General features: G+C 40.2%; 1 pseudogene; it reads left to right on the top strand.

Moving 5' to 3' along the window:
• The window catches only part of LOC103600867, a 30628-nt pseudogene that overhangs the window by 9196 nt on the left and 1511 nt on the right, over positions 1–19921 (top strand).

Here is a 19921-nt window from a genome sequence, read left to right as displayed (position 1 = left end):
ACAAAATACCACAGACTGCATGGCTTAAACAACAGAAACTAGTTTTCTCACAGTCTGGAGGCTGGAGGTCTGAGATCAGGGTGCCAGAATCACTGGATTCTGGTGAGGGCTCTTGTTGGGAAAATAGAATAGTTTGGTCAGGGCCCTCGCCTTGGGTGTGGTTTTAGCACATCCTTTGTAAGCAAATTGTGTGTGTGTGTGTGTGTGTGTGTGTGTGTGTAGTTAGTGCACATGCATGCCAATGTATCTTTTTAGTTTTGTTGCTATTCTTGTGTTCTTCAGGGAGAGAGAGAAGAGGGAGTAGTTTTAGTGAAGCAGGCGGGTGGGCTTATGCCTTGGGCGTCCACCCGGCACAGCCATGCTTTCCAATCTGTGGCTTCCAAGGACCTTTTGGACAGTTACCTAGCTCATAGACCTGCATGAAGGGGTCTGGTGACCCAGCCTGGTGTGTGAAAAGTCTGGGGACCCAGCCTGGTGTGTGAAGGGTCTGTGACCCAGTCTGTGAATGGGCTTGAGGGGTCTGGGAGCTCCAGACCCAGCCTTAGCTTGACAATCGGCCCAGTCGGTGCAGGATTACCAGCAGGTGAAAGAGTCCAACAACAGTCATAGTCGAGTAGCTTTACAATTGGTAAGGTAAGCAGGATGCCAACATTAAACATGGTTCCACAGCTCTTTTCTGGTCTTGCAGATGGCTGCCTTCTTGCTGTGTCCTCACATGGCAGAAAGAGAGCAAGTTCTCTGATGTCTCTTCTTATTAGGGCACTAATCCCATCATGAGGGTCCCACCCTCAAGACTTCATCTAAACCTAATTAACTTCCCAAGGCCCCATCTTCAAATACCATCACACGGGAGATTAGGGCTTCAACATGTGAATATGGGGTGGACACAATTCAGTCCATAGCAAGACATATTTTTTCCTTCAGGTTTAACATCCTTTTTTGTTCACAAATTATAATTATGTAGACATAATTTATTTGCCTAGCAAACCATTTTCATTCATGATGTAAACACAAACTTCAGACAAGTTCATAACAAACATCACAAATTCCATATGAGATAAATTTTTTTTATTTTACTTCTCAATATACATTGTAGTTGATTTTCATGCCCCTTTACCATTCCTCTCCACCCCCTCCCCTCTATATGAGATAAATTTTATTGAATAGGTTTTATAGTGCGTGAAATAATTACATATCTAGTCAGTATCTACCACTATTTTTATTCTCTTTGGGGATGCACTTTCCCTTAAATAAACTGATATGGGATAAGAAGTAATAAAGGGTAGGTCGGCTTTCTGAGTGTGCCCTTGGGTCTGAAGGTGAGGGCAGGTGGAAGGAGGGTGTAAGAGGATAGCAGCTTTCACACCAAACAGGCTAGTTTAGGGTTTATAGCATTAATTATTAAAGCTTACCTAACAGAGCTCAGTACAAATACTAAAATATTCTAAATTTAACCTGGATTTAAACCTTGCTTGTGTTTTTCTAAAGATAAGTAATTTTTTTATTGCCAGAAATTGGGATGCTTACCAAAAGACCTGGAAAAAATCCAGCCTCTCAAAACTCCCCTTGAATTTTCAAGTGGGTAATCCATTATTCTGCTCCTGTCCTGAGCCATGGTTCCCGTGGACACCCAGCTGTTGGTGGCTGAACTCTCCCACAAAGGTGACCCTGCTGGAGAAGTGAAGTCATCCTCACAGAGCACTCTTGAGAACTCACCTTGGGATGAAAAGGGACATCAGTTCTCTTCATAAGGACTCTCCGACTGGAGATGAAAGTGCTTTAGGGACATGGGGCCAAACCATATGAACTAAGAGCAGGAAAAAAGTACTTGTGAAGAGTATTTGAGTTGCCAACACCCTGAGATGTAACTTAAGAACGATCTGTAACTGACCATAGTGAAATCTTGTCTTGACATTTTCCTGGAAGTTGGAAGCAGGTATTGAAAAAAAGAATGTTTAGACTGAGGAGTAGCAGCAAATTAACTGAAATATTGCTCATTATTATATATATCCTTATTATATTTAATATACTGTATTATTGCTTGTGAGGCCAAGAGTATGGGCTTGGAAGTTCAGGAAGTTCAAATTCTGACTCCAACATTTAGTAACTGTGTGACCTCAGGCTAATTTCTAAGCCTCCCCATATATATATTTTTTAAATCTGTAAAATGGAGATAATACTACTTACCTTTACTACATGGTAGTACAGAATAAATAAGATAATATATTTACATATCTTGGCATAGTGTCTGATACAGAGGAACAGTCCAGTAAATGGTGACTACTATTTTAGATAGCATAATGGAACTTCAACTATTATAAATAACTTACACTTGCAAAATCTGAATAAAAGATTGCTTCACTTACTTATCTCAACAACCAGAAACACCTTCTCAAGGGGAGAGAGGTAGATTTTTAGAACTCTTCTCAGTGTAGTTTGCATATCTTGGGGGTATTTTAAAAGGTGCTAAGCATTTTTTTTTTTTTTAGCACTTTATGGTATCCTTCTGGTTCATAGGATTTTGGTAGCTTATTTGCCACTTACATAAGAAGCTGTGTTTTCTTGAAGTCTCACTTTGCCGGAAATAGTGGGAATATTTACCAAGTATTTTTCAGAAGTAAATTAAGCAGTAAGAAATTCAGTCAAGTTTCTGGGGATGCGTATAAAAGGGCGACAGCATAAATAAGGGGTCTCAGTGTAATATGCAACATCACCAAAAATGACAGTGTACTCCTTCCCCAGTGGCATAGAAGTTGCCAGAACAGGCTCCTCTGACTATTGCAATCACAGTGATTAGACCAGCTCAGGCTGTCAGTAGCCTGGGGCGAGGTGGGGGTGGAGGGGGCAGGCGGGGGCACTCCGTAGGACAGCCCACCCTAGATTGGCCTCTGTTTCTTATTTATGGTGAAGAAGGTAGTGTTTCCCTCAGTGAGTGGGAAATTCATCTGCAGATTTCAAGGGGAAAGCTGGAGGCCAAAGCTTAAGTGAGAAAATCTGAAACCTTTCAGTTAAACATTGTGAAGTGGTAATATGAAAATGACGCTCTTGAGTCCTATTTCCCATCAGTGAGGTGCTTGAGAATAATGGGTCTGATTAAGACAGAAAAAAAAAAAAAAATGTGCCAGAGAACAAGTGTAAGTCTTGCTTTGTGGTCTCTTCCCTCACTGCAAAAATTTTCTTAGTATTAAGAGCGATGAAGGGGTGATGCAAAATTCTGTATTTATGAATAGTGTAAATCACATTTTACTGATTGAATTCTAAAACAGGGGTGATTAGCAAATTATGGACTAAAATGCTTCGTTAGAGTGAAGCCTTGCCAGCTGCTGCAGTTGGTGTCATAATATATTCCTGGGTAGAATGATGGCACACGGGTGCCAGGAATGTCCCTGTTAATCGGATGTGATGGGATCCTGGTCAACCATGCAGGCTTGGTGGCCTGGGACTGTGCGTTACAGGTGATAGGTTCAGGCTCAGTGTTTCTCTGTCTCGTGTACTACAACAACCCCTTCTAAACGTGAATAAAAATTCTCCACAGATTTTTACATTTACTTAATTATTTTTAGTATAATATTATCTCAAAATGCACAAAAATAAAACCAGGTGAAAATTCCTCATATTTATAGTTCTTATAAGCCAAAGGCTTGTTTTTCAGATTACATTTGAACTATAGAGCCAGTGATATTTAAGTTGACAATACTAATTTAATGAGATGGATGATGTTATTTTGCTTAATGCAATAACTGATTACAATGTAAACAGGGTGCTAATGGCCACAGGGCAGGTTCTTTTGATTTTGGTGCATTTATAAAACTGCCGTTCTCAAATTTTCATTATTTGAACTATTGTTACCTTCATTAATACAGCGGTAATGTATCAGTCACATACTATGGCCGATTCTATTCCTTTCTCATTTGCTAGGGACTTTTGGGAAATGCTGTGCCGTGCCAATTTGATCACAAACACAAAGCAAACATGAGCGAAATCATGAGGCGGTGCTCAGTTCTAAAGTGGTCAGGTTCCTCTTACTGAAGCTGTTCTATGGTAACCCATACCACGTGTGGCTATTGAGCACTTCAAGTCAACCCAGGGACAACCCAGGGACAGAATTTGTAATAGCTGGTGGCTACTGTGCGGGATAGTGAAGAATCCTAGTTCATGCATTAATCATGTTTTTTTAGACTATCACTGAAATGAAATCACTAGCTGTGTGACTAGGGCAATGTATTCAACCTTTCTCACCTTCCCGCTATAACAGTTAATCACTTACCACAGTGCCTGGACAGGAACAGCACACAACCCCTTGTGCTCTGGGTGGGTGATAGGCCAGGGGAGGGTCTGCCCCTTCCATAGTTTCCATCATTGGTTTTTCTAGCCACCGTTAGGTGTGCTTATTCTTTGAAATACACAATTGACATGTTCTCCATCTTATGTGAAGTGTCAGTAAAGGCATATTTAGATAATGTTGCTATATTTATTCATCTGTAATGGCAAACTAAGTACAAACAGTGTGCTTACTGTGCAAATGTAGCTTCAATTAGTCACCAGCCACCCAGCCTTCTGCCTTCCAATTAGATCGTGCACGTCCCTCCCTCCACCCCACTCGCCCCACTGTGCTGCCAGCGATCTGGAATAACTGTCACAGATGCATCAAACAGACAAGGTGTTGAGGACCTCATTTTAATTTCTCTGGAAAACAGAAGCCTAAGCCCCATTCAGGTTGTAGTGGAACATTATGAAATAGGTCATGTCACACTATTGCCTCTGCTGCTGCTCCTGCGGGGGTGCTCTTCCATTCTCCATGCCCAGTTTACAACCCCATTGTGTGCCTGACAAACCACTCTGCATCGTTTTCCAGAATCTGCTCAAGCTTCAACTCACCTATAGAATCTTTACTGACCTTTCCAGATAAAATTGATCTCTTCTATCCCTGCCCTCACCCTGTACCTTACACAGACTTTCATCATGGCAACCATAATTTTTCACATTTATTCTCACCTTGTGTTATGAGTTGAATTGTGTCCCCACCCCCAAAAAAGATATATTGAAATCCTAACTCTCAGTAGGTGACCTTATTAGCAAATAGTGTCTTTGCAGATGTAATTAGTTGAGATGAGGTAGGCCCATAGTCCAATATGACTGGTGTCCTTAAAGAGACAGAGACAAACACACAAGGGGAGAGTGCCATGTGACAGTGGAGGCAGAAATTGACAAGTTGCAGCTGCAAGTCAAGGAATGCCAAGGATGGCAGGCAAAACAGCCAGAAGCTAGGAAGAATTCTTACCTACAAGTTTCAGAGGGAGCATGGCCATGCTGACACCTTGATTTCAGACTTCTAGCCTCCTGAATTCTGAGACAATAAATTCCTGGGGGTTTTTTTTGTCCTTTTTGAGACCGGCCGCACTGCGCTCAGCCAGTGAGCGCTGTGAGCACACCGGTCATCCCCATATAGGATCCGAACCCGCGTCGGGAGCGCTGCTGCGCTCCCAGCGCCGCACTCTCCCATGTGCGCCACGGGCTGGGCCCAATTCCTGGTTTTTTTGTTTTTTTTTTCCTTTTTGTCTTTTTCACTGACTGGTAATGGGATCGCAACCCTTGGTGTCGCGCCCGCACCGCGCTCAGCCAGTGAGCGGGAACTGGTCTCCACATGGGATCTGAACCCTCCGCGGGAGCTCCGCCGCGCTCCCAAGCGGCGCACTCTCCAGTGCACCACCGGGCCGGCCCCCCCAATTCCTGTTTTTTTAAGCCACGCAGTTTGTGGTACTTTGTTACAGCAGTCCTAGGAAACTAATACACCTTACTGGACCATAAGCTCCTTGAGGACGAAGACCTCGTCCGATTTCCTTCTGTGTTCTTGGCAGTTGTTGCACTGTCTGAGCCAATAAGAAGGGTCAACAAACCTTGTTGGATGAATAAATGAATGAACACAGTACCTATTCCTTTGCCTTAATCTGGTCTCAAATTAGAACTTCAGAAAAATCACTTTAATATATTCAGTACTGCAGCATATGTCCACACAGGTTAGATACTGCATGATTCCAGAGTTGTGTGATATGGTGACCTTCAATTATTTATCACTGAATAACTTAATCCACATAAAGTCAATAGAACTGTGAACCTCCATGCCATCTGTTAGAAAAACCACTACCGTTGTGAGACTCAGCTCTTACTCGCCTTGCTAAATAGTAGAAGCCATAAATAATTATCCTTTAGATCAGAGATTAGTAAACCATGGCCCTCCAGCCAAGCCCAGCCTGCTACCTGATTTTGTAAATAAAGTTTTACTGGAACGCTCATTCGTTTACATGTTGTCTGTGGCTGCTTTAGTGATGCGATGAGAGAGCTGAGTAGTTGTGACTGAAAGCGGTTGTGATATAGCCTGTAAAATCCTAAAATATTTTCTATCCAGTCCTTTCCAAAAAAAGTTTGCTGAGCCCTGCTCTAGATAATATAAGTTGGTGGACACTGCCAGAATGTTTTATATTAAGTGGTGAAAATCCCACCTTGAATCTGAAACCACTCATTTTATCACACTTTGGAAGATTCTACATTACTACTGTTAAAGTAGGCATGACAGAAAGAAAACTATGCATAGAAAATTATTTATTTCTTCCTCAAAATGGGAGCCAGGGGTTAAAAAGAAAGAGTGTATGAATTTACTTATGTGTGTATGTGAATAGGGGGGTGTGGGTGTAATAAATTCCAAGCAAATATAGCATATGAAACTTATACAATTAGGTGCTCTATACAGGGAATTTTTGAACTGTGTCCAGCTACCCAAACTGGAGAGAAGTGAGAACTGAGAAATGGATAGAGACCTATTATGAAGTCCAGAAGGAAAAATGCTATTCAAATGTTTATGAGAAAAGTGCTGCCTGCAGTTTTATTCCTTCTGGAAAGTATTGTGGAAAGTCTTAGACGTTTCCAAGAGGTCTCTTATGTGTCAAGTACATGCCTGCCATGTGATCCTATCACCTAGGCCTCAACTGATTGGGTCAAGGCTGGACACCTGATCCAAAGTCTATGGAATGGCCTGGTACAAGGGTTCTGCCCAGCAGGAGTGAATACTGGCCACACCAACCGCATGCTCTCTAGGGGAGTTTAAACTAGACCTGTACAGAGACAGTCAGCAAATCTATGTATCAAGATTAGCAGAAGCACAAGCAGAGAGTAGTTGTCACCACAATGACAGGGCAATTGTTACCGAAGAGATAAGTAGAAAACCTGTTGGCAAAAGTAACACTATGTCCTGAGTGATGTTGACATTTCCAGAGGTCTGACTGTGCCATTGGGGCTGTGTCACTAACCATGGCTCAGTTTGTTCCGTTTTCGTGTTACTGATCCAGGATGGGTTTAGTTCATGGTCAGCTCAGTTGTCCTGTTTCATCACTGCAACCATGCTCTTCCATCTTCTGTTCCTTTATCTGTTTGTCCTTTATCTGCACCTGCCTTGCAAACTCTAACCCTCAACCAACCCGGCCCTGTGCTTCCCTGCTCCTACGTGTGGGCATTTTAGGGCTGCAGGAAAATATATTACCTGGCCACGTATTGGTGGCACTATAAATCCATGGTTTCCCACCTTAGCTAGATCTGCTTGTCTCTGTGGAAGCTCCTTTATGTGTCCATATTTGACTCCCTCTTCTATTTCTCACAGTTGGTATGGTAAAGCTTCAGCACTTCCCAGGCTTCCATCCCATGGGTCACTTTGCTCCTACCTCGGAGAAAATAGAGGTATCAGGCTTCAATTTCCAGACTCCCCCCAACAACTTATATAAACCTACACCCTTTCTTTCCTGCTTTCCTGTTTCCTAAGGAAGAGATAAATCTTCTGTTCACAGCTAATCCCTCTGACTATGCTCCAAATTCCAAGATCTTCTATTCTTGATTCCAACCTGTTCCTATGCAATTATTCCCTCTCATTCCTTTTTTCTTTTTTCCACTTTTTAAAAAAATTTATTTTTTATTTATTTTATTTTTTATTGAAATATAATTGATTGTACATATCTGTGGGGTATGCTTTGAATATTAATATCTGTGTGCAATATGTGATGCTCAAATCAGGATAATTAGTATATTTAACATTACACAATGTAATCATTTTTTGTGGCTCTTTACCAATTTCTCACTAACCCCCGCCCTTTCCCATCTCTGGTAACCTCAGTTCTGTTCTCCCATTTTGAAAGTTCAATGTATTATTGTGATTGTTGTATCTTTCTTTCCTTTTTCAAAAATTTTGTTTCTTTATTTTCTTTTTTCTAGCTCCCACTTACGAGTGAGGACATGTGGTATTTCTCTTTCTTATTGGCTTACTTCACTTAACATAATTTTTTCTAAGTTCATCGATGTTGCTGCGAATGGTAGAATTTCATTGTTTTTTTATGGCTGAGTAGTATTCCATTGTCTATATATACCAGATTTTCCTTATCCAGTTGTCCACTGATGGACATTTAGGTAAGTTCCAATTCTTGGTTGTTGTCAAATGATGAACATGGGAGTATAGGTATCTCTTCAACATGATGATTTCCATTTCTTTGCATATATACCCAGCATCGGGTTTGCTGGGTCATATGGCAGTTCTATTAGCAGCTGAGAAACCTCCATACTGTTTTCCATAATGGCTGCACTAATGTACAGTCCCACCAACAGTGAATTAGGGTTCTCTGCATCCTCGCCAGCATTTGTTATTGCCTGCCTTTTTTGGTAATAGCCAATCTAACTGGGGTGAGATGATAACTCAAAGTAGTTTTGATTTGCATTTTCCTGATGCTTAGCAATGCTGAGCATTTTATCATGTGTCTGTTGGCCATTTGTATATCTTCCTTTCAGAAATGCCTATTCAGCTCCTTTGCCTGTTTTTTAATTGGGTTACTTGTTTTTTTTTACTATTAAGTTGTTTGAGTTCCTTGTATATTCTGGATATTAATCCTTGGTCAGATGCATGGTTTGCATATATTTTATCCCATTTTCTAGGTTGTCTTTTTGCTCTGTTAATTATTCCTTTTGCTGTGCAGAAGCTTTTTATTTTGATATAATCACATTTGTTTATGTTTTGTTGCTGTTGTCAGTGCTTTTGGGGTCTTATTCATAAAGTCTTTGCCCAGTCCTACATCCTGAAGTGTTTCCCTATGTTTTCTTTTAGGAGTTTTATAGTTTCAGGCCTTATATTTAAGACTTTAATCCATTTTCAGTTGACTTTGGTATATGACGAGAGGTACAGGTCTAGTTTCATTCTTCTACACATGGATATCCAGTTTTCCCAGCACCATTTATTGAAGAGACTGTCTTTACCCCATTGTTTGTTCTTGGTGCCTTTGTTGAAGATCAGTTTGCTGTAAGTATGTGGGTTGATTTCTGGGTTCTCTATTCTGGTCCATTGGTCTGAGTGTCTGTTTCTATGCCAGTACCATGCTGTTTGGTTACTATAGCTTTGTAGTATAATTTTAGGTCGTAATGTAATGTGTCCAGTTTTATATTTTTTGTTCAGGATTGCTTTGGCTATTCAGGGTCTTTTATTGTTACATTTGAAGGTTAGGATTGTTTTTTCTATTTCTGTGAAGAATGTCATTGGCATTTTGATGGAGATTGCATTGAATCTGTAGATCATTTTGGGTAGTATGGACATTTTCACAATGTTGATTCTTCCAATCCAAGAGCATGGAATGTCTTTCCATCTTTTTGTGTCCTCTTTAATTTCTTTCAGCAGTGATTTGTAGTTCTCATTGTAGAGATCTTTCACCTCCTTGGTTAAATTGATTCCTAGTTTTTTTTTGTTTTGTTTTGTTTCATTTTTGGTGACTATTGTAAATGGGCTTACTTTCTTGATTTCTTTTCCTGCTAGTTTGTTGTTGGAGTATAAAAATGCTACTGTCTCCTGCAACTTTACTGAAATCATTTATCAGCTCTAACAATTTTTTGGTTGAATCTTTAGGATTTTCTCTATATAGGATCATGTTATCTGCAAACAGGGACAGTTTGACTTTGTCTTTTCCAATCTGGATGCCCTTTATTTCTTTCTCTTGCCTGATTGTTCTGGCTAGTACTTCCAATACTATGTTAAATAGGAGGGTGAGAGTGAGCGTCCTTGTCTTGCTCCTGTTCTTAAGGAAAAGGCTTTCAGCTTTTCCCCATTCAGGATGATATTGGCAGTGGATTTGTTGTATACAGCTTTTACTGTGATGAGATATTTTCCTTCTATACCAAATTTGCTGAGAGTCTTTATCATGAAGCAATGTTGAATTTTATCAAATGCTTTTTCTGCATCTATTAAGATAATTATATAGTTTTTGTCCTTGATTTTGTTGATGTGGTGTTTCACATTTATTGACTCGTATATGTTGAACCATCCTTGCATCCCTGGGATGAATCCCACTTATTCATGCTGCATAATTTTTTTAATGTGCTGTTGTATTCTGTTTGCTAATATTTTGTTGAGGATTTTTGTGTTTATGTTTATCAAAGATATTGGCCTGTAGTTTTCTCTTTTTTTGTTGTATCTTTGCCTGATTTTGGTATCAGGGTGATGCTGGCCTCATAGAATGAGTTTGGGAGAATGACCTCTGTTTCAATTTTTTGGAATAGTTTGAAGAGAATTGGTATTAATCCCTCTTTAAAAATTTGGTAGAATTCAGCAGTAAATCCATCCAGTCCTGGGCTTTTCTTTCTTGGGAGAATGCTGATTACTGAACCAATTTTGTTGCTTGTTATTGTTCTGTTCAGGTTTTCCATGTCTTCTTGGTTCAGTCTTGGTAGTTTGTATGTGTCCAGAAACTTATCCATTTCCAAGTTTGGTAGCATACGGTTTATAATAGTCTCTAAAGATTCTTTGTATTTCTGTGGTATCAGTTGTAATATCTCCTTTTTAACTTCTGATTTTTGTTATTTGGGTCTTCTCTCTTCTTTTATTCTTTAGCCTAGCTAATGGTTTTTCTATTTTGTTTATCTTCTCAAAAAAAACAAGTTTTTGTTTCCATGATCATTTGTATCATTTTTTGGGGTCTCTATTTCATTTAGTTCTGCTCTGATATTATTTCTTTCTATCTACTAATTTTGGGATTGGATTGTTCCTGTTTTTCTAGTTCTTTGAGATGAAGTGTTAAATTGTTTATTTGACATCTTTCTATTTTTTTTTTCATTTTTGTCTTTTTTTACTGACCGGTAATGGGATCGCAATCCTTGGTGTCACGCCCGCACTGTGCTCAGCCAGTGAGCGGGAACTGGTCTCCACATGGGATCTGAACACTCGGCGGGAGCGCCGCCGCGCTCCCAAGCGGCGCACTCTCCAGTGTGCCACCGGGCTGGCCCGACATCTTTCTATTTTTTTAATGTAAGCATTTATTGCAATAAACTTACCTCTCAGTATAAATTTGCTGTATCTCACAGATTTTGGTATGATGTGTCTTCATTTTCATTAGTTTCAAGAAATTTTTTTTTTTTGTCTTTTTCGTGACCGGTAAGGAGATCGAAACCCTTGGTGTGGTGTCGCCCGCACTGCACTAAGCCAGTGAGCACATCGGCCATTCCTATATAGGATCTGAACCCGCAGTGGGAGCGTCACTGTGCTCCCAGCGCCACACTCTCCCGAGTGCGCCATGGGGTCAGTCCAGTTTCAAGAAATTTTTTGATTTCCTGTTTAATTTCTTCTTGGACCCTTGGGTTGTTCAGGAGCATGTTGTTTAATTTCCATGTGCTTGTATAGTTTCCAGGGTTTCACTTGTACTGATTTCTAGTTTTAATCCATTGTGGTCTGAAAACATACTTGAAATGATTTCAAGTTTTAAAAATTCATTGAGACTTGATTTGTGGTCTATCCTGGAGGATATTCCATACGCTGGTGAGAAGAATGTATATTCTATAGTTGGAGGAAAAGTTCTGTAGATATCTGCCGAGACCAATTGCTCTAAAGTGTCATTTCAATCCTGTGTTTCTCTGTTGATTTGTTGAACTCATTCATTTTAAGGCTACTCACTTTAAAAGATATAGAAAATTCTGGTCAATGTGGAGAACTGAGGTTATTTAAAGGAACCCCATTCCCAGTCCAAGCATATAGAAATGGTGCTTAAAATATAACAACTTTTTTCTTAAATAAATAACTGAGCTCAAATTGAGTAAGAATTATCTCCAGGTCCTAGAAATGGAGGACAGTCTAAAAATCAGAATGAGAAGGAACAAAAAGTGAATGGCTACTGACATGTTGGAACCTCATATAGGCCTTAATGGACGGGAGCTGGCGTTCCCTTGGCAGCATGAGGAGAGGAGTACAGGTTGCAGAATGTGTGTTGGGAGGAGTGGGCCTTGGTACCTACATCCAGCCCCAGCTCACAAAGTTCTGCATCATTTGTGAAATGGGAACTACACACATTCCTCCCACCAGGCTAGGAAAATGTTAGTTTAGCTGGGTATCTACCCAAGGCAATGTGTGGAAAAAGATTTGCCCAAGACAAAGCAGAACCCAAGGCCTCTCTACCTATGAATGGAGTGTTGGGCCTGAACTCTTACCTCCCATGTGGTTCTGTCATCTTCACTGAGGCATTAACATGAGAATTTGTCCAGATCCAGTGATACCCATAAAGCTTCTACAGAGGCAAATGCAAAACTGCCCTATAGGGACATTTCTATAACATAAGGCATATGGGACTATCCTCACTAAAGATGAACTTCGTAATAAAAATTTATAAACTATGGGCCGAGCCCGCGGTGCACTCAGGAGAGTGCAGCGCTGGGAGCGCAGCAGCGCTCCCACCGCGGGTTCGGATCCTATATAGGGATGACCGGTGCGCTCACAGCGCTCACTGGCTGAGCGCAGTGCGGCCAGTCTCAAAAAGGACAAAAAAAAAAAAAAAATTTATAAACTAGGCAAGAAAACAAATCATCTCAAGAGTCAGCATGTACAATTCATGAGCGGATTTGCATTCCTAGAACTAGAAATACTAGCCCAATTTGAAAGGAAATTTAGAATGTTTAAAAATATAAAGGAAGAAATAGAATCCATTAGGCAACAAAGAGACAGTGTAGAAGAAGAGCAGGTGGATTTAGAAGAAAAACATCCTAGAAATGAAAAATGTAGTTTTTGAAAATTAATACTCAGTGGTTGAATGGTGGCCTACACAGAGCTGAAGACAGTATTCATGAATTATCTAAGAACTGCAGCTCAGAAGGAGATAAAGGGAAAATGTGAAAGAGTAGTTAAGAGGCATGAAGGACGGAATGAAAGAGTCCCAGATGCATCTGATAGAGTTCCAGAAGCAGAGTGTGGTAGTCATTATTGCTGACTTCCAAATATTTTCTGCTCTCCTCCTGGACAAGTGGGATAACTGTACTTCCTCACCACCTGGAAGTTAGGTGTGGCCATGTGACTTACTTTATTTTTTTTATTTTTATTTTTTCCTTTTTGTCTTTTTTCGTGTCCGGCAATGGATTGCAACCCTCAGTGTCGCGCCTGTACTGGACTGGGACCGGCAACGGGATTGCAACCCTCGGTGTCGCGCCCGCACCTCGTTCAGCCAGTGAGCGGGAACCGGTCTGTATGTGGGATCCGGGCGGGAGCGCCGCCACACTCCCAAGTGGCGCACTGTAGCAGTGCGCCACCAGGCCGGCCCGTGACTTACTTTAGACAGTGCAGTATGAGTGGAAGTGACACATGTCTCATCTGGGAAGATGATTTAAGACTCAGTGCACAATTCATTCCTTATTTTTTTTTCTTTCACTTCTGCTAAGGCACGCAGTAACATTCCAGGCTGTGGTTGTTTTGTCAACTGAGTCTCAGAGTAAGAACAACACAGAGCAGAGACCACCAGTCAACCTGACTAGACATGTAGCAGGAGTGAGGAATAAACCTCGTTGTTTTAAGCTACAGAGATATTGGGATTGTTTGTTCTGCAGCGTAACATAGAGAAAATGGCAAGCAGAGACAAGAGACATCATTCAAAAAGCTAATCAGTAAGAATTTTCCAGAATAGAAAAAAGATATGAGCCTCTGAATTAAATGAGAATATCGAGTCCTGAGTAAGACAAATAAAAACAAATCCACAATCAGACACATAATAACGAAACTGCTGCATGCTTCATCTAGTTAAATCCACATAACAATTCTATTACATAGTATTATTATTCCCATTTTATTTGTGAAGAAGCCAAATCTCAGTCTTATGGCTGCAGAGCAAGTAAGTTATGAAAGTAGAATTCAATGCCAAATCTATCTTTCAGATCTCATTTGAAATGTCATTTTCACTTTACAACATCCCTGCAAAATAACTCTTATTTTCCCACTTTATAGATAAGAAAACTGATGCTCATAAATGTTTGATGACTTGTCCAAGCACATAAAACTAGTGAATGGCAGGGATCGGATTTGAACTCAAGTCTTGGCTTTAAAGCCTAGACGTTTTCTTCTATGTCATATTGCTTTCCTTAATTTCTCTGGAATTTGACTTACATATTTTTATTATTAAAATTTTCCACATTTATTCTCCAACCACAGTGGCCTTTGTACTGCTCCTTGAATACACCAAGTATGCTCCAGTCTCAACGTCATTGCATTTCCATTGCTTCGGCCTAGAATGCTCTTTCCCCAACAGCACAATGACCCTCAATTCGTCCGGGTTTCAGTTCAAATTCAGGCCTTTCGTGACTATGTTCATCCTTAATGCTCTGTCCCCTTACCCTGCTTTTTTTTCTTCATAGTATGTATAGTTATCTGGCATCAGACAATAAATGAACATGTTTACTGTCTGTCTTCCCCTTTCTAGTAAAAGGTCCCCAAGAGTGGATTCTTTATTTTGTTCTCTATTTCCTCAGTTGTTCAATAAATACTTGTCCAATGAATGAATGAATGGATAAACAGATGAACCACAGGGGGTCCATACTTAGCACCACTGAACCCCATAAGAATAACATGAAGCAAGTACGCTGGGAACACATGGGGGAGCACACCTCATCTCAAAGCAGGGCTGGCAGGAGGCAGCCTAGTGGCAAATGCAAGGCATTATCTACACTCCTGCCTTTTAATTCAAGGAACATCAAATGCTTTTTACTTTAAGTGGACCTACACAGGATCATGTGAAGAGATTTGCTCACCCGCTTTTGACTACATAGCCTGATTCCTTACCCCTTATACCTTAGTATTCACTCATTGGGTCAGAATTACTTCCTACAAAAGGGTGAATCTGCAAGTGGCCACTCTCTCAATCTCCATCATGTGTGTTCCTATCTTTTCTCCTTTTCTTTTCTTTTCTACTCTTCCATGTGGCAACAACCCTGTGAAGTAGTTATTGTAACCTCCCCCTGACATGATTTCATAGAAGAGAAAACTTCAGCTCAGAGAAGCTAAGAGATTTACCCAAGATAACACAGCTGATAAGTGCCTGAGCTTGGAGTTGAACTCAGATAGGATGGATGAACGGTGTTATGGGTTGAACTGATGAACTGTGTCTCCCCAAAAAGATGCATTGAAGTCCTAACCCTCCAGTACCTCAGAATGTGGCCTTATATGGAAATAACGTCACTGCAGATGTAACTAGTGAAAATGAAGTCATATTGGAGTAGGGTGGGCCCCTAATCCAGTATGACCGGTGTCCTTATAAAAAGAACACCATGAGTAGAGACAGGCATACAAAGGAGAACATCATGTGATAATGGGGTACATTATGGAATGATGCACCTAGAAGCCAAGGAACACTGAAGATTGCGGGCAACACACCAGAAGCCAGGACCAGGCAAGGAAGGGTTCGTTAACAGGTTCAGAGGGAGTATGATGTCATACTTCCAGCCTCCAGAATTGAGGCAATACAGTTCTGTTGTTCTAAGCCACCCAGTTCATGGTAGTTTGTTACAGCAGCCCTAGAAAACTAATGCAGGTGACAAAGCTATCTTTCCTCTATCTCACACCATCTTAGATACCTAGGACAGGGTTGGGTTACACAGCATGAACAGAAAGAATGTATGTTGCAAGGGTTTGGAGATTTCACTTCATCTGAAATCCCAAAAATAGAACCAGGAAGTACTAAACCATTTTATTCACATCACGATATCCATGAATGAGAAGATGTAAGTCCCCCTACTTGACCAAGTATAAGTTAGTTTATATCAGGAAGAGTACACCAGAGAAAATTAGGTGTTCCCCCTAGGCACCTCCCCAACATGTGTCTTTTACTGCTCACCTCCAAACCCCCAAATTCAGGGTGATACCTAGGGACCTCCCTAATTATATCCAAGATGCTTCCCTGTTCTGTTTTTCCTTTTCCCCACTCACTATCCCCAATAATCACTATCGGTCTTTTCCAGCTTACCCTAGTTTTGCTTTAAATCTGGCAGAGGCATCCAAAAGCATTTCTTTAATCCCACTGGAAGAAAGCAGAGTACCAAAATATCTAATCCCTGCTCTACCACTTCAATCCAAGTGTATTCTTTTGATTAATGTTATAATTCTCTCTGGCTCTGCTGTCAAGGCAGGGAGTTGGGGGAGGGGAAGGCAGCGAGAGACAGGATCTGTGTTGCAGGGAGAGGAATTGAGAGGGTACAAAGGAACAGGAGAGTAGATATGGAGGTGGGAATCTGAGGGTCATCAGTCTTTCCTCCTCCAGTAGATGTTCTGAAGGCTTGACCTTGGAAAATAAGCATTTTCTAATGTTTCCTTGCCCTCTACTCTGAATCTATAGTATTCTGATTTTTAGAAGTGAAAAATACATTTTGACTTAAGCCATATGACCTTTTCCTCCTTACACTGGAGCTGTAGAAAACTCAGGCGGACAGGCGAGGAAAGCAGTGACAGCAGGGTGGGTGGGTACATACGTCTGTGTGTCCATAGCTGGTGCAGTTCTGTAGCTATGGCAACTGCGTGCAATGCCACTAATGTAGCATCATAACATGGCCCTAGCGTTATGCCGGGCTCCTCAACTATCCCTCTTCAATGCACTGTCTGTGCTGCTGTTTCCTAGCTACCTGGCTCTGTTCATTTTTTTTTTTAAAGTCATGCTTAAGTATCATTTCTGTCTGCTATGCTTGTCAGTACACCTTAGCTCATCTGATAGCAAAACTAGATAGCAAATCCAAAACCTCTTCTCTTACAGATATTAATTGTTAACAATTCTCTATACTTAAAAACATTGAGTTAGACAGATTCTTGAGGTTGAGCTCTGGATGAGATGACCACTTGAGACTTTTTCTAGTCCTAAAGGTCCGTGTTAGGCTCTGTGAGAGCTAATGATACTATCAATTGACTGCCTGATGACTAAAAAAAAAATTTTTTTTGCCCGTTGTTGCAATGTCAACAACAAAAGTAGTAACATTAAAGTAAAATTTACAGCAATGTATGCAAATATATTACAGCCTATAATGCTTGTACACAAGTAATTTATTCATATGTACCCCATTAAAAAACGCTGCATTGAGTTAATTCTGGGAATATATATACAAATGGTTTCTTATATTTACTGTTAAAAACAATCCCCAAATCATCAGAAATATTTCTGCATAATTAAATTTAAACGTTTTTTAAAAACTCGTGTGAGTTGGTAATTTACTATGTTCATATTTTAGTTACCTGTTGTTTGGCCATTAGTTGTGGTTTCATAAACAGCTGAGATTTAAAGCCCTTAACCTTTCTGGACTCAAATAGAAGCAAGATGTCAACACCCATAAGTTATGACCAATCTCCCAAAGGGACTGTAATACAAAATACACTTATAATTGAATTAACTTGGGAGAAGATTCTGGGAAGATGACAGCATCAACAGCATAGTTTTCCATTCTCTCTGACTCCTTACATAAAAACAGAACTAGATAGCAAAACCAAAAATCCACAAACAACATTTATCACAAAACTAAGAGACAAGATGTGGGGAAAATAGGATAACGTAGTCAGGCTCCCTCAACTCAGGTCCAGGTGGTGGTCAAGCAGCACATTTCTTGTAAACAAGTTTTGTGTGGGTGGAGTTAGTACGCATGTGCGCCAATGTATCTTTTTAGTTGTTGCTATTGTGTGTTATGCAGTTTGGGAAGGAGCCCTGCAGAGAGCTTGCGCCTAAAAATAGAGCATGTTTACTCTGCTGGCAGCTGCTCATTTTTTTTTTGGACTTTGTGGGTAGTAGTTGAGTTTCGGAGTTTCTCTGTGGACTGCTTAGCTCACAGTGGTGTGTGTGCTGAATAAAGACTATTCCTTCTCCAACCAAGGCTCCAAGGACTGTTTTGTCTGGTTACAAAGCTCTTCGACCTGCGTGTGAAGGGTTTGTGAACGGGCTCAAGGAGTCTGTGAGCTCCAGAGACCCCCGGCCCTAGCTCTACACAAGGTATCCCCACAGACTCTAAAATACAAGTGGATGCGGACAAACCACCAACAGCCACAAGACCTGCATAGTCTCAGTGTCTGTCTGGGAGAAAGGATAAGAAAGCTACATCTGATGGACCCGAGAACAGGAGGTCCCAAAATAGCCAACAGGCATTCACTGGAAATAGGGAAGTCCACTCTGAGAACAGCAGCTGAAACTGGTAGGAGTTTTGGCCAATACCAATGTCAGCCCACGGGAAAAATGTCTGAAGAGGCTGGAGCAGGCCAGCTCCTATGGATTCTCAAAGCTGACCTTCCAGGGGCCATTTGCAGGACAGAGTCTGACTCTAAAGAGAAGCTGCTTGGAGTGGAATAAAAATTGCATAGCACATGGACAAAACGTGAGGCCAAAATGGTGAAATATCATAAAGCAAGCTGCCTTGTTTTTGAACACACCTTCGAATAAACACAGGCAGCATTGTAAAGTAAGAAAAGCCTTCCTGAATGCCGCTTTATAACAAAAGTTCAGAAAAACTAATTTCACATTAAAAGAAGCAACAAAAAAAAAATGAAGGTCACATAGTTTTTATATGGAAAAAGAAAGGAACAAAGAGCTGAATATTATCCCTACAGGCAATAAGAGCACCCCAGAAAGAAATATGCACAAAACAGATCAAAACTGTAACCTATTATTTCTAAGATAGGAGACATTAGAAAACAATAGAAGGTATGGAAATAATAGAAATAAGAATTAGAAACTCAGAAGTAAAGAGACAGAACTCAGGAAATAATTGGAAATAAAGCAAAATGATTTAAGAAATGAAGAGTAAGCTAGAAAGAAAATAAGAGCAAATAAATTCAACAGTAGTGCCTGAAGAGAAATAGGTGAAAAGAAGAAAATATTTTTTAAAAATTGTAATTCAAAAAGAGACAAGGACTTGAGAGAAAGTGACAATACTTAAATGTGACAAAGAAAATGCAAAATACAAATAACAGAAGTCCCAAAAGAAGAAAACAAAAGTAAGGGAACAGAACAAATACTAAAACTATATTTAAGAAAACCTTTTGGGGGAAAAAAATTGAAATGACACACTGATAGAGCACTCCAAATACCCAGAATAGCTAATTCTAGTAAAATTACTGGATTTTAAAGAAAAAAAAATTCTTTGAGCCTCTGGAAAAAAGGATATATGACTTACAAGGGAGAGAAAATTAGATTATCATCAGATTTACTTTTTTTAGATTGTAATCAGGAAATGGAGTAATTATCTTTAAGATAATTAAAGTATGGAACAAGTATAAAGGACACAGGCAAACTATTATCGGCGTGTAAGAACTCAAGGAATATTGCTCCCATGAACCCTTTTGAGGAATCTTCTACAGAACGAGCATCAGACAACCAAAATGACTAGAGAACACATCAACATACGGACGGGCAGTGAGCATGAAATACAATTGCTGGTACAACGAAGGCTAAATGAGGGCTAAAAGATAGCGTATGACATACAGTGACTGTATGTCCTGACAATGTAGATATAGTACAACTATAAAAAATGGAGAACACATGCAAAAATTTTTTAAAATGTTTTTATTATTCATTGGTATCAGCATTAGTATTGTTATTCTGAGATCATTGTATGTATATTATAAAATGAAACAAGTGAC

Source organism: Galeopterus variegatus, unplaced genomic scaffold, assembly GCF_000696425.1.
Source record: "Galeopterus variegatus unplaced genomic scaffold, G_variegatus-3.0.2 Scaffold3489, whole genome shotgun sequence".
NCBI classification, from domain to species: domain Eukaryota; kingdom Metazoa; phylum Chordata; class Mammalia; order Dermoptera; family Cynocephalidae; genus Galeopterus; species Galeopterus variegatus.
Note: the sequence above shows the minus strand (reverse complement) of the source record. Positions and strands in the feature narration are given on the sequence as shown.